Source organism: Macaca thibetana, chromosome 18, assembly GCF_024542745.1.
Source record: "Macaca thibetana thibetana isolate TM-01 chromosome 18, ASM2454274v1, whole genome shotgun sequence".
Classification (NCBI taxonomy): Eukaryota; Metazoa; Chordata; class Mammalia; order Primates; family Cercopithecidae; genus Macaca; species Macaca thibetana.
The window spans coordinates 49950614-49967080 of NC_065595.1; the positions used below are offsets into that span (position 1 = coordinate 49950614).

At 34.9% G+C, this 16467-nt stretch overlaps 1 protein-coding gene across 5 annotated transcripts in view; it reads right to left on the minus strand.

The window, feature by feature from the left end:
- The window catches only part of TTR (transthyretin), a 1143467-nt gene that overhangs the window by 796151 nt on the left and 330849 nt on the right, over positions 1-16467 (minus strand). Inside the window, exon 1 of one of the 5 annotated variants that reach the window (XM_050768304.1) lies at positions 4708-4712. The exons of the other annotated variants lie outside the window; for them this stretch is intronic. The gene's annotated coding sequence lies outside the window, so the exon portion shown is untranslated. Of the gene's footprint in view, positions 1-4707; positions 4713-16467 lie in introns of those variants that run through there. 5 annotated transcript variants of the gene reach the window in all.

Sequence of the window (16467 nt, forward strand, 5' to 3'; positions counted from 1 at the left end):
GATGTTCGGATTTTCCACATTCAATATGATGTTTGTTATGAGTTTGTCATATATGGTCTTTATTATGTTGAGTTTTGTTCCTTCCATGCCTAATGTATTGAGAGTTTTTATCATGAAGCAATGTTGACTATTATCAAATGCTTTTTCTGTGTGTACTAAGAGTATCACAGTTTTTGTCCTTCACTGTGTTGATGTAGTGTATCACATTTATTGATTTGTGTATGTTGAATCATCCTTTCATTCTTGGATAAAATTCTGCTTGAGCATGATGTACTGTCTTTTCGATATGTTGTTGGATTCAGTTTGCTAGTACTATGTTGAAAATTTTTACACCTATGTTCATCAGGGATATTAGCCTATAGTGTTATTTTTGTGTTGTATCCTTGTCTGGTTGGTTTTGTTATTAGCGTAATGCTGGCCTCATAGCATAAGTTAGAAATTATTTCTTCCTCTTTAAATTTTTTGGAATAATGTGAGACCGATTTGTTTCAATGTTTGGAAGATTTCAGCAGTAAAGCCAGCGAGTCTTAGACTTTTCTTTTGTGGGTGATATTTTATTATTAACTCAATCGTAGTACTGATAATTGGTTTGTTCTTGTTTTCAATTCCTTCTTGGATCAATCTTGGCAGATTGTGTCCAGAAATTTATCCATTTCCTCTGGGTTTTTCAATTTGTTGGCATCAAGTTGTTCGTAAAAGTCTCTAATAATATTTTGTATTTCCATAGTGTCCATTGTAATGTGTCCTTTTTTTGTTTCTCATTTTATTAATTTGAGACTTCTCTTTTGGTTTTTTAGTCAAGGTAGAAGTTTATCAGTTGTTCAACTTTTCAAAACACCAACATTATTTTATTGATTGTTTCTATTAATTTTTTTTCTCTATTTTATTTAGTTATGCTCTCCTCTTTATTATTTCTTTTTCTGCCCTAATTTGAGTTTTGATTTGCTCTTGCTTTTCTAGTTCATGGACGTGCATTGTTAAATTGTTGAAAATTTTTCTACTTTTCAAATGTAGGCATTTATTGCCAGAAACTTTCCCCTCAGCACTCCTTTTGCTGTATCCAATAAGTTTTTATATATTGCATTTCAATTTTCATTTGTTTCCAAAAACCTTTTAATTTCCTTTTTAAATTTCTTTCTGAACTCAATGATTGTTCAGGAGCATGTTGCCTAATTCCTATGTAGTTTTAGAATTCCCAAGATTCCTTTTGTTACTGATTTTTAGTTTTATTTTATTGTGGTCCTAGAAGATGCTTGATATAACTTCAATTTTCAAACACTTGTTGAAACTAGTTTTGTGGCCTGACATATGTCTATCCTAGAGAATGTTTTATGCATTAATGAGAAGAAACTGTATTCTGCAGCTGTTGGGTAAAATGCTCTGTAAATGTCTGTGAGGTCCATTTGCTTTACAGTGAAGATCAAATGTAATTATTCTTTGTTGATTTTCTCTCTTGGTGATATGTCCAGTGCTGAAAGTGGGGTGCTGAAGTCTCTGTTATTATACTGAATCCTATATCTCTCTTTAGTTCTAATAATTGTTTCATATATCTGGGTGATCCAGTTTGGGGTGCATATATATTTACAATTGCTATATCCCCTTTCAGAATTGATTTCTTTATTATTACATAGTAACCTTCTTGTCACTTTTAATTTTTTTATTTAAGTATATTTTCTTTTATAAATATAGCTACTCCTGCATGTTTTTGGCTCTGCTCATCTGTAATATTTTTTTCATGCCTTCCTGTCAGTTGTAAGTATGTCTTTACAGGTGAGGCAAATTTCTTGTAGGTAGCATATGGTTGGGCCTTTTTCTTCTTTTAATCCATTCAGCCAGTGGATATATTTTAACTGGGTAATTTAAACCAATTATGTTCAAGGTTGCTATTGTTAGGTGAAGACTTACTCATGTTATTTTGTTAATTGTTTTCTGATAGTTTTGTCTATCCTTGTTCCTTTATTCCTCTTTTATTGCTCACCTTTACAATAATAAAAAGGTTTTTATAGTGATAACTTTTGATTCTTTTCTCTTTTTTATTTGCATATCTGCTCTAGCAGTGGGTTTTATATTTTCATGTGTTTTCTTGATAGTAGATATTTTCCTTTCACTTTCAGGTATAGGACTCTCTTTAGTACTTCTTACAGGATCAGTCTAATAGTGACGAATTCCCTTAGCCTTTGTTTGTCTTGAAAATACTTTATTTCTTCATCAGTTTTAAAGGATGGCTTTGCTGGAAGCAGTATTCTTGGCTGGAGATTTGTTCTTTCATCACTTTGAATATATCATTTGATTTTCTGCTACCCTATAAAATTTCTGTTGTAAAATCCACTGTTAGTCTGCTGCTGATTCCCTTGGTATGACTTGACGCTTTTCTCTTGCTGTATTTAGAAACTTCTCTTTGTATGTGATGCTGAGAGTTTGACTATAATGTGCTGTGGAGAAGACATTTTGGGGTTGAATCTATTTGAAAGTCTGTGAGCTTTTTTTTTTTTTCACCTGGATGTCTTGAAATATTTGGGAATTTTTCAACTATTATTTTGTTGAATATGTCTTCCACGGTTCTGCTGATCTCTTCTTCTTTTGGAACTTTCAAAATTAGAATATTTGTTCACTTTATGGTGTCCCATATGTCACATAGGCTTTCTTCGTTCTTTTTAATACTTTCTTCTTCCTCTTGTTTGTTTGTTGGTTTGTTTTTGTCTGATTGGGGTATTTCAAAAGACCTGTCTTAAGGTTCATACATTCCTTATTCTGCTAGATTTTGTCTTTGCTGAAACTCTCAATTGAGTTTTTATGTAATTCCTTGAATTATTCGTTTCCAGGATTTTGGTTTTGTTCTTTTTTGGTGATATCTGTCTCAGTTGAATTCATTTTTCAGATTATTAATTGTTTTCTTGATATCTGTATTGTTACATGTGTTCTCTTGTATCTCACTCAGTTTCCGTAATATCATTTAGAATTCTTTTTCATTCATCTACATTTTATTTTGGGGGTATTGATTACAGGAGAATTATTGTGCTTCTTTAGAGATGTCATATTTCCTTATTTTTTTTGTTTCTTGTGTCCTTATGTTGGTATCTGTGCATCTGGTGTAACAGGTACTTCTGATTTTATGGATTGGATTTTATAAGGAAAGACTTTTTCCTTTAGATGTAGCTGTAGTGTTGACTGGCTAAAGTGCTTTGGCTTTGATTTTGGGTAGGTGCAGTAGTGTAGTTCCCATATAATTTCTTTGGTTCTAATTAATGTCAGTGGTGTCTGTGAGTTCCTGAGCAGCTTAGGCTGCTGCTGTTTGTGGAGGCTGAGGTGAAGCTTTGCTGGAGATAGTCCTTGGGCACCAGTGGTGATGGCGGTGAGCCAAGGTTGTGGGTCCTGTGATCCCAGGTAGAACATGTGGGCACCAGTTGTGACAAGTCAAGGTGAGCCAGTCTTTGGGCTTCCAGGTGACATGCCTGGGTGCCAGTGGTGGTGGCAGCAGCTTGTGTGGGCATGTCCTTGGGCCCCCAGGTAGTGATAATGGTTGGTCACTTGTGATGACAGCAGTAGGTGCACATTAATCCCCGGTCCACTGGATGACATGTTCTGGTGCTGGTACCAGCAGTGGTGGGCCAGGTATGTCTATCTTCAGGGACTCTGAAGGTACATGCAGATTCTAGCAGGGATGGCAGGAGAGGCAGAGTTGTCATCAGGCCCTGGGACAACACACAGTTTGGCTGGTCCACAAGCCTTCTGAAGGCCCATGCAAGAAGGCAGAGGACCTGCCACGGGAGGTGGCATGCCGTCAGTGGCAATGTCCTTGGGCAGGCAGCTTTCCTCTTATACTAACGGAAGCCTCTCTGGTATGCTGCACAACCTATTCTCTGGGACATAAGGAACTGTGTGAGATAGAGTGCTGGGAACCTGGCTACACCACTGGATTCAGCTGGTATTATTATGCTGCAGCCTTCTGCATAGATGCGGGAGAATATCAGCAGGACTCCCGGGATGTGGAGATGCAGGGACTATTGGGCCCCAGAGCAGAATGTAGCTTGATGTGCACTAAACTCTCAAAATGACACTGTGCTGCAGCTGCTTGGAACTCATTTGGTATGTGGGAGCCAGCATGAACTCCCTATCTAAAATAATGCCATCATATGGACTCCAGTCAGTCAGCTGCTTATACTAGTCTCAGGGCCCACAAGGGCTGAGGGGCTCTTCCATAGTTAGGATTGCAGGAGTCCATGGTAGAAATGTGGACTACTGAGGGTCTCTTTTTCACTTTTTCCCTCACAATCGGCAGTTTCTTCTGGCTTCAGGTTGATCTCTGCTGGACTGGCTGCTTTGCTTTCCTTTTCTTCCATGCCTCAGAGTTTTCATGTCACTTCCTAATGAATTCCAGTGTCTTCTCGTAGCTGCAGTATTCATTAGGTGCTTATCCACCTGCTGCTTTGGTATTTCTTTGAGAGGAAGTGAGTGTCAGACACCTCTAGTCAGTCATCTTGAAGTCCTACCTACCATATATTTTTTAAGTTTAATAGCAAATAGAAATCTATGCATCTTTTATTAAGTATATTTGCTAAGATTTCTGGTGGTAGAAGTATTCAATTAAAATGTTTAACTGACGCTAGGGGCCCAAAGAATGAATATTTGTATTATCCTGTAGAAGCTTATAATTTCTATTTTAAATTTTTAGGAATTTTCTTGACCTTTATGACCTTAAAATGTTGTTCCCCCTGTTGAGAATACATTTATAATAGTGAGCTGGCAGTAGGTGGTATTAGGTTTTTTGCCTTTTTGAATTTATGTTTTTATAAGTTTTTCCACAATAACAATAGAAAATCTACTTGCAATATTTCAAGCAGTATACATTAATGCCCACAAACTCAAAGGAGAGATTCTATCATAAATTAAAATAGATTGGTGTAATATTCATATTTACTGTAATAGAATTTTTTTTATTATTGGCTAGTAATGTATGCATAAATACAGGAGCTATGATCCGTATAGCAATTTGAAAGTACATAGTAACTATTTTTCCATGCAGTAATTGAAATCAGAGACTTTAAATTGTCACCTCATCTGTGCTATCTTGTTCATCACAATTGAGTTCAAATGTCACAACTTAAGTTTACATTAAATGTAGATGACATGTGCATCATTCTCTATTTACATAACAAGTCTAGTGGCAAAAAACTGATTATGCTTTTTAAAAATTTTCTTGCTCCAATAAATGTAATAACCTGAATTATCTGGCCTAATGTACAATTATATGGATATATTAATATTATTATAGAAGTTTTTATTTAGATGGGTGAAGAAGAAAAGATAACTTCCTAAGGACTTACACTGGTAGATCTCTAGTACCAAAGACTTAGAAGACATTAAAAAGAATAGGTTCGGCCGGGCGCGGTGGCTCAAGCCTGTAATTCCAGCACTTTGGGAGGCCGAGATGGGTGGATCACAAGGTCAGAAGATCGAGACCATCCTGGCTAACACAGTGAAACCCCGTCTCTACTAAAAAAAATACGAAAAACTAGCCGGGCGAGGTGGCGGGCACCTGTAATCCGAGCTACTCAGGAGGCTGAGGCAGGAGAATGGCGTAAACCCGGGAGGCGGAGCTTGCAGTGAGCTGAGATCCGGCCACTGCACTCCAGCCTGGGCGACAGAGCGAGACTCCGTCTCAAAAAAAAAAAAAAAAAAAGAATAGGTTCAACAAATCATCTTCACAATTAGGGAACAAAAAATGATAAAATGTGAAAGGATTTAGAAATCTCATAACATGGTCTGTGTCATGGTCATTGGTGTCTATGGTATTATAATTGCTATATATAATATTTTATTTAAATATTCCATAATGTATAAAGACTATATTTCCACAATCTTTTCAATGGAAATTCATGTTGTTTGCATTCTTTCTTGTCTTTATAAATAATGATGCAGTTTTCGTTTGGTAGCATCTTTTCATTCATATGTGGGACTATAAATGGCATTGCTTGGTCGTATGTCATGTATTTTCAGCTACACTAGCTATTGATGAATTGTTCTCCAAAATTTTATTCATTTATAGTTTACACAAAAGGCTTGAGAGTTCAAATTACTCTACATTATTACTAGAACTTGATATTATCTGATTTTTACTTGTTACAGATGATTGTAAAATATTTTCTGTTTTACTTTTGCTATTAGAATATCATTTAAAAAATGTATTTATCAGCTGTTTGTATATATTTTTCTGTAAATTTGTTGTTAATACACTTCTATTTTGCTATAGATTAATTTTTTATTATATATAAACATTTATTACATAATTTGGTAATAAATTCTTTTTTTTATTGAGATGGGCTCTTACTCTGTCACCTAGGCTGGAATGCTGTAGTGTGATCTCTGCTTATTGCAACCTCTGCTTCCTGGGCTCAAGTGATCCTCCCACCTCACCTTCTGAAGTAAATGGGACTACAGACACATGTCACATGTCATCATGCTGGGCTAATATTTTATTTTATTTGTAGCGATAAGGTCTCACTACATTGCCTAGGCTGGTCTCAAACTCCTGGGCTCAAGTGATCTTCCTTCCTTGGCCTCGTAAAGTGCTGAAGATAATTAATTCTTCATGGAAGTTTAAAAAATATCTTTCTCATAAAGATATTTTTATTTTATTTTAAAGATGTTTTAAAGATTTTTTGTTATTAACATTTTAAATCTCAGTTGTAGGCATAAACTATTAGTAATATGCCATTTTAATTAATTGACCTCTTTATTATTATGAAATTGTCCTCTTTATTCCTGGTAATATTCTTTTCTCTGTAGTTGGATTTATCTAATACTTATATGACTACTACAACTTTCTTTAGATTAGAGTTAGTATAGTATATCATTTCCACCCTTTAAATTTAAATGTATGTTTGTCTTTCCACACGTTTAAAAGTGTTTCTTAGAGCTAGCATACGGCAAAGTTCTGTGTTTATTATTCAATCTGACAGTATTATTGAAATGAATGTTTAGGTTTTTTATATTTGAGTATTGATAAGATTGGTTTTAAGTCTAGTCTCCTTCTATTTATTTTCCATTTTCCCCAGTTTTTCTTTGTTCTGTCTCTCCTCTCTTTTTGCCTTCCTTCAGGTTACTTTTTGTGATTCCCTTATAGCTTAATATTTTATTGGTGGTAACTCTTTAATTTTCTTTTTATGATTCTGTTAGGATTTATAGCAAAAATATTTAAGTTGTCACACTTTACCTTCAGGTGACATTATAGCACTGTGTATACAGTATAAGAATTTTACCTAGTATACTTGCGTTTTTCTTATCCTATTCTTTACATTATTGCTGTCATACATTTTATATTAACTATATAATAAACTGCAAGAAATACCCACATCATTTTTGTTTAATCAGGCAATTATATTTTAATAGATTAAAAAGGTAAGCAAGAATTATAAATTTTCTCATGTTTTGTTATCACTTTCAGTACACTTTCTTCCTTTCTGTATATTAAGGTTTTATGCAGAATAATTTTCATTTTGACCAGAGAGATTCCTTTTGCTTTTTTTAATAGCTTGAGACTACTGGTTTTCAAGGTTTTCAGCTTTATCTACCATAAGAAGTGTTTATTTTACTATCACTTTTGGAACTCATTTTTGCTGCATCTATAATTCTGAGTTGACAGGCTTTGTTCCCCTTTTTGTCTTTAAAAATGCTGTTCTGTTGTCTTATTTTTCACAGTGTTTCAAGGTACAAATGTGACATTTTTATCGTTGTTACTTTGTTTGTAATGTATTTTTTCTTTGCCTAATTTTAATATTTTATCTGTCACTAATTTAGAGAATTTTTATTATGATTTGTTTTGGTATAATTGTTTTATTTCTTATAATTGAGATGCATTGAAGTTTTGGTTTTATAGATTTCATCATATTTGGAAAATTTCTGGATATATTATAGCTTTAAATATTTTCTATATTCCTCTCTATTTCCTGTACTTTAGAGATTCTAATATTTGACCACTCAAACTTGCCCCATAAGATGCTGATGCTTTGTTAATACTTAAAATTCCATTTTATTTCTGTGTTGCATTTCACACAGTTTCTATTACTGCCTTACAATTTTCTAGTATTTTCTAGACATTCTGCAATGTCTAATCTATCATTAATCTCATCTAGTATATTTTTCATTTCAGATATTTTAGTTGTCTTTTCAACTTGGGTTGTTCATGTATCTCCCATGTCTTCATTTATATTTTTGAACATATGTGATATAGTAACTATATTAATCTTCTAATTGTCTGATTTTACCAACTGTTACATATATGTGTAGATTTGAGTTGATTGATTTACTTCTTATTATGGGACATAGTTTCCTCCCTTGTGCATGACTCATGATTTTTTATTGAATGTCAGAAATCACTAATTATAACTTACTGATTCTGAATATTTTTGTTTTTCTATAATTTTTCCATGCTTTGTTTGTAAGATGCACCTAGGTATCTGAAAATAGTTTTAATTTTTCAGGTCTTGCTTTTAATATTTGTTACATGGGGCCATCTCATGACTCAATGTAGGGCTAATTGTTTCCCTATATTGAGATGAGACTCTTGAGTAATCTAGCTAATGCCCATTGGGTCATAAAGTCTTCCAGTCTAGCTACCGGGAATAGGCACTAGTCTCCACTGCATGTATGCATCAACACTATTTCCTTTAATCCTTTTGGGTGGACTTTGCTTGCCCTTAGGTAGTTTTCTTATATATGTAGGCTGATCAGTACTCAATAAGTGGGGATGACCTTCTGCATATCTCTAGAGCCCTCTTGTCAATGGCACTGTAGCCTACCAATTTTAGCCTCTCTGGTCACCACTGATTCTCAATTTCTCAAATCTTCTGTTGAGTTCCCCTTGCATGCACCATGGCCTGCAAATATTCTCAGTTTACTAAGCTAGGACAGTCATTGGGTTCACATTGTTTGTTTTCTGTCTGTCAGGAATCACTTTCTATCTTTGATGTCTAGAGTCTTGAAAAGTGCACCCAAAGATAGAGAGTAAAATTGCTTCTCTTTTATCCTTTTAAAAGGATGACAATATGTATTATTAACACCACACTAAAGATGAAATTGGAGACCAGTTTAGTATATTTTGGGGTCTCTTTTATCATTAATAATGCAATTCTGAAGCCATGTGATCTCACATACAATGAAAAAGAAATCATACATACCTCAATCAAACCCTTCATTGGCATTGGTTATAGACTTTAAAAGTTAAAATCAGGTAAAGTTGCGTTAAGTTAACCTTAATGCTGCATTAGCTTAAATGTTATCTGACAATATGTGATAAATTTGTTTCTTGTTCCATTCTTTCTCTTTATTCACCTATATTTGAGGTCTTGATTGATTATCTCCTAAGTATTAATACTTAGAGGACCCGCTTTGTTTCATTAATACTCTGGATGTTCTGTAGTATGGTACAGAGGATAAGCATAAACATTGTGGAGCCAGACTGCATGGGTTAAATTTCTAGCTTGGTCACTTACTGTGTGACCATGAGGAAGTCAATTAACCTCTCCATGCTTCAGTTTCCTATTTTATAAAATGGGAATAAGAGTAGTAATTAAGTCATAAGTTTACTGTGAAGGTTAAATCCTATTATACAAAAAGCACTTAGAATAGTGAGTAGCTCCCTAAAAGGCTGCTTAACTTATTTTGATATGGGAACTTTCATATCTTTAAAGAGAATTACAAGGTTGTGGAGGGTAGAAGAAATAGTCTATCTGGATCAGAAAAACATATTCCTTTTCAGTAAGCATGCTTATTTTGGAAACATCAGTGAATGTCTACTTGTAATTAAATATTTATTGGCAGAAGCACTATGTTGAATAAGAAGTTGACTTTCACTCTGAGTAAATATCCACTCAGATTTTTGAAGGTCTGTCATTTAGATACTTTATAGGTTGAGAAACATCTATATTTCTTCTTTCTCAGAATACTTGTAAGTTTTTCATGTGCCAATTTACACAAGAATGAAAAATCATACTTTGCCCCCAACTCATGCCAGACAAATAGTGTATTTAAAAGTTAACTACTGTGGTACAAAATCTTTACTGTTTATCGCACCAAATAAAAATCTCCTTCTTTATGTAGCAAATATATGTTCAAACAAAGTCATCAAAACACTAGACCTGAAATGAGAATTACCTTGAAGTATGACTGTGGATGAGTTAATTTAACTATTAGAAGCTAGTTTTTTCATCATTAAACTCATCATATCGAAGTGTCCCACAATGCATTAAAACCTGTAGATCCAGTTGTGTCTAAATTCAAATTTAGAAAAATAATGGGTGCATACATCACATATTGTTTAATACCACGTAGGATCTGGGGCAGCACTCCACAAAGAAACACATTAATATATTTGCAGCGATTCTTGAATATTTACACTAAGTGGGAAAAGTAAGATACATAAACTGCCTCAAAAAAGTTCATAATAGTTTTGCCTTTAAAAGAGTTCTGGCGGCCGGGCGCGGTGGCTCAAGCCTGTAATCCCAGCACTTTGGGAGGCCGAGATGGGCGGATCACAAGGTCAGGAGATCGAGACCATCCTGGCTAACATGGTGAAACCCCGTCTCTACTAAAAATACAAAAAAATAGCCGGCGAGGTGGCGGGCGCCTGTAGTCCCAGCTACTCGGGAGGCTGAGGCAGGAGAATGGCGTAAACCCGGGAAGCGGAGCTTGCAGTGAGATGAGATCCAGCCACTGCACTCCAGCCTGGGCGACAGAGCGAGACTCCGTCTCAAAAAAAAAAAAAAAAAAAAAAAAAAAAAAAAAAAGAGTTCTGGCAACAAACTTTACAATAAATCATAAAACTTTTGGTCTTCAGAGTTTTTGGCTTTTGAAATAACAGATGAAGGATCATATACCTATGCTTGCCTTCTATAGAACAAAAGGCGGTTCTGAAGATAAAATGAGATCATTCTTAAAAGAAATCCATAAATTATAAAGCATTATATAAATGTGAGGCACTATTATTACCTATGTACTTAATGCTATGATTATTTTACAGGGCTTTACTGAATATGAGAAGCTGAGAAATAATTTTTCTTTATGTTAGGTTTGAACCTAGTTTAAAGAAGAAAGGAAGAGATAAAAAGTTACCTCCTAGGTGTGTATGGTGGTCATAATACTTAGATGTCATTGAAATCAGCGTGAATTTATATATTTTGCAGGCATTAAAGTCATCTTTCTTACTAAAATAGTGTTGGCACATTTCTACTCTTGTAATGTGCTTTATCTCTTAGAGGTCCCAAAAGCTTAGAATTTGGTTGTGTGTGGCGGCTCATGCCTATAATCCCAGCACCTTGGGAGGCTGAGACAGGTAGATCCCTTGAGTCCAGAAGTTTGAAACCAGCCTGGGCAATGTGAAACCCAGACTCTACTAAAAATACAAAATATTAGCCAGGTATGGCAGCCTATGCTTGCAGTCCTAGCAACTTGGAAGGCTGAGGTGGGAGGATCACTTGAGCCAGGGAGATCAAGTCTTCAGTAAGCCGTGATAATGCCATTGCACTCCAGCTTGGGTGAGGGAAGTGAGACCCTGTCTCAAAAAAAAAAAAAAAAAAAAGGCTTAGAATTCATGCATTCATTTATTCTTTTGAACACTGTTAGCTCTGAGTTATTATGTGGGGAGTAAATATTCAGTGGAATGTCACACTGACTCAAAGACCTGAAGGAAGTGTTGGTTGGTAGTTGGAGATATATAAGAAATTTCAATTTAAGTGATACCTGAACACAAAATAAAAATTAAAACCTTTGATATTCCTGTGTAAATAAAAGTAACAAATTAGGAAGAGTCTTGTTGCAGTGCACAGGAAACTACCACTGCAAGCGGCCAAGAAGCCACAGTTAGAATTACAGTGAGGTGTGATTGGCAACCGTCACCAAGAAAAGCTGTGAGTTTTCATCTGGACTTTCCCAAAGTGAATTTGGGTAGAACTCTGCTCAGCAGAGAGCTCGAGAATGCTGGTGACCTTTCAAATCCTACTTTGGCAAAAACCACTCTGAATAATCTCAAGTGCAAATGTATAGAAGCAATTATACTACCCTTTACTTTATTCTGCCAGTATTTGAAAAATTTAATTGCTTAACTCTTCATAACCCTAAACTAATGCAATCAACATATGTGTGGAGATTTGTCAATGAATATATTTGGTATATTTAACTTGACAGCATCCAGAAAAATGCTAATACTCTACCTTCCTTCACAAAGATGGACCAAACTTTCCTTCACAAAATAAGAAAATGTGAACTTAAAGCATAAATGTAAAGGAAGGCATAATAATAAAAGCAAAAAACATGTTAATGCAAATTCTAACTCTACTTTTCTCCTAAATCCATGGACTTTAAACATAAAAACGTAATATACGTCTGAGTCTTAATTTTCTTATTTATAAACTGTGAGGATACATATGATAAGCCTAGTGCTGCTACCTGTTTAAAATAACATATTTGAAGCTCCTTATAATTTATTTCTTTTAAATTTTACTTCAGCCATATACTATGACTCAATAATTCACCTAAATACAGAAATATTGGTGATCTTTTATACAGGTCGATGTAGTGTTTTCTTGTCATGTTAGTTCTTAGACATAAAACCATGCACTGTATAAGTCACTCCCATTTCCCTGATGTTTCTCAAGTTCTCTGGTCTTTATCAGGTTAATAAAAAAAAGAGTGCACTGTTATCTATGCACTTAATTGATGAATACACTTAAACACAACTGGGTACTAAATACGTCTTCCTCATATGCTATCGTGTCTTCAATTCTGTCTTTTTCCTAGCCTCCTTACAAAAACAAAATAATTATGAATCTTCTAGAAGTGACAAGGTGTAGGTTTTAGAACACAGAGAAATTATTAGATGAAGCATGGGTAATATAAATAAATGAAAAGAAAAAACATTATATGTGGGGCATTGATAAAATTTATCTTGCAACTGAGCTTTGATAATTGATAATATTACTGAGTACTGGAGTTGAAACACTGCTTCTAAAGTGTATGATTTTGTACAGTGTCATACTATTCATCCCTGTCTTGTTCCAATGTAGTAAATCAATCCTTTTGCCTTGGAAAGAAAATGCCTCACCTTTCCTGTCTCAGTTGGCTAAATGTATGAATAAAAAAGCTGATCAATCCTAATTAGAGGAGAAAGAAAGAAAGGATATGTTTTATTGTTGCTCATACACAAAGTCTCTTATTTTGTCTTTTGGAACTCAGGACCATCATCTGTTTCTTAATGGCACTGTAAAATACTCAGTTTGATAGATCATGGTACAAATCATGTAATCATGTAATAAAGATAAATTCAGGTGTAAGCCAAGCACGGTAGCATGCACCCATAGATAGTCCCAGCTACTTGGGAGGCTTGGTTGAGCACAGTAGTTCAAGTCCAGCCAGGGCAACGTAGGGAGACCCTGTCTCTAAAAAATAAAGATAAATTTAATAAATGTATTTTTTTCTTTTTTTAAATTTTTATCTCCTTTTCTTTATTAATTTGATCAATACCTATAAATTGCCAATAAAAATCACCGTGTCATTATGGATTGGAGATACAATAATAAAACACCTAGGATTATTTTATTCTTAAGTAGCTTACTGTCCAGCAGAGAAAATCAGTGCATAAACTATTAATAACAATGATTTAAAAAAACAGTAATAGTTTCCATCTGTGGAATGCTTATTGCATATCAGGCACTGAATTTTTTAGACCATTACATAAACAATGCCATTTACTTGTCATCACAGTCTCATGAGATAGATACTATAATGCTGTTCGTCACGTTAGGAAATGGGCCTAGGAATCTAACTTGCTCCGAGTCTCCCAGTCAGTTGATAGCAGAACAAGTGTTCCAAAGCCAAATCTCACATCAATTATATTAATACAACATAATGGGACACAAGTTATCAAAGAGATACCTATAAAAGGTAAAAGTAAAAAGGATAAATGAAGTGATGAATTTTATACCAAAATAGGAGAGAGAAAAGCCATGGAAAATCTTCACAGGGAAAGAGAAGCTCTATTGGGCCTTGGAGGGCGAAGGGTCATTCATTAAGAGGGAAAGCTAAGAGAAATGATTACAAGCAGAAAAAATATTATTAGCAAGGGTACTGGATGAATGCCGTCATCTGAGAAAGGTGGACAGTCTGAGGTAACCAATCTTCTAAGCCTGGGGTGTGGAATGGAAGAAAAAGGGTAAGTCTCAACAGGTGTGTAGGAGTTAAGAATATTCTACTTATGCCTCATTGAAGGGTTTTTTTTTTTTTTTTTTGAGATGGGGTCTCGCACTTGTCACCCAGGCTGGAGTGTAGTGGCCGTGATCTTGGCTGACTGCAAGCTCCGCCTCCCGGGTTCACACCGTTCTCCTGCCTCAGCCTCCCGAGTAGCTGGGACTACAGGTGCCCGCCACCAGGCCTGGCTAATTTTTTGTATTTTTAGTAGAGACGGGGTTTCACCATGTTAGCCAGGATGGTCTGGATCGCCTGACCTCATGATCCGCTCGCCTCTGCCTCTCAGAGTGATGGGATTACAGGCGTGAGCCACCGTGCCCGGCCTCATTGAAGGGTTTATAGTTTATATGTATATAGATTCCCCCTTCCCCCCCAAAAATGATTTTTAAGCAGAGAAGTAACAAAATCTGCTCTTCCCTAGAAGGATTTGGCAACTGTAAAGAGTAGATTGGAGTAGGAAGAGGTTGGATAGGGAGATATGATAAAGTTATTTGAAAAGTTGGCAGGAGATAAATGGACCTTAAATAAAATTATAGTTATTTGGAAGGAAAGGAAAGGAGAAATGTGAGAGAAAATACAGGAATGGAATCAATTCAATGTGATAATATACTGTGGAGGATGGGGAGCAGTTCAAAATAATTTTATGGTTACTATATTTGAACTAGAGTAGATGAGAAGAATAGAACAAGAATAGAAAAAAACAGAAGGTTGAGATTGAGGGAAAAATAAATATAGTTATGAATATGTTGAGTTTCAGTAATGTATGGTACAGCCAGGTTGAGATGTCCAATAGATGTAGATAAAATAATACAACTATTCCTTATATAAAAATAACACAAAAACTTATAATGCTGATTCAAAAATCGCAGCAACAATTCCTAATAGAAAATTCAGCAGAGCAGATACTGATGGCCACTATGAATGATAATCATCTCTGATTATTTTGTCTGCTCTTCAGTTGCTTCCAAGTATACTACCTTGTGGAGCTTGGCATCAGTTTCTGTTTGCAGTTAAAAATTCTTTCTTTAAGGACAGTCTCCCCTAAATTTGTGCATAGAGTAAGCATGAGGGAGTGTTGGGGAAAATTAATTGAACCCTCTTTCTCCGAAGTTGAAGAATTAGATTTATGGTTTGGATATTGTTTATGTCTATCAAAACTCATATTGAAATTTGATCCCTAATGTGGCAGTGTAGAGATGTAGGGTCTAAAGAGAGGTGTTTTAGTCATGGAGCTAGACCCCATATGAGTAGATTAATGCCCTCCTACTGAGGTAAGTGTGAGTTTTCACTCTTGCAAGAATAGATTAGTTTCCCAGAAAGTGGGTTATTAAAAAGGGTCTGGCATTCCTTGGATTTGCTCCTTTGCTTCCTCTCTCTCATATGAACTCTTTGCACAGACTCACCTCCCTTCCACTTTCCTCCATGAGTAGAAGCAGCCTGAGGCCCTCACCAGATACAGGTGCCAAATCTTGGACTTATCAGCCTCCAGAACCATAAGCCAAATAAACCTTTTTTCTTTATAAATTACCTATTTTCAGGTATTTTGTTTTAGTAATACAAAATGGACTAACATATCCTTAACATTTGCTTAGTAAAAACTATTTATACATAGCTTTATTTTCTAAATAGTCCCCTTTTACTGAATATTTTTATTTTAACCCTTGGGTTATTACATATCTATATGTCAGTCACTTAAATAACATAATTAGGTTTGCTGATATTATTTAAATTTATGTTTTTGTGACATGTTGTGATATTCAGATATGTGTATAGAATTCTGCCAAATAATAATTTCAAAAAGTCTCATGTTAGAAAACACAGTTTGTAGATACTCCAGTAAAATTCTGTTAATCCATTAGTCACTTAGGTATACATGTAGTTATTTTGGTATTTGGTCGTTTTAATAAACAAAAACACAAAAAAATCACATAAATTTTAGATAAATATATATTTGGCTCAATTTCAATACATAGTGAATAGCTGTATAGAATTTTTCTATTCAAAGTTTACATTTTTTTTCTTTTAAAGAAGGGATGCATCATCAAGAGTTTTAAATCTGAAATAATTTTTCATTTGTCATCTCATTTTACACTTTCAAACAGCTTGGGAAGAGATTAATAACTCATTTTATATCACTTCTTGGCCTTGTGGCTAAGATCAAGTGTAATAACTCATTTCACAGATGAAAAACAGATGCTAAAAGATTAAATAGGAAATACGTGACAAGTC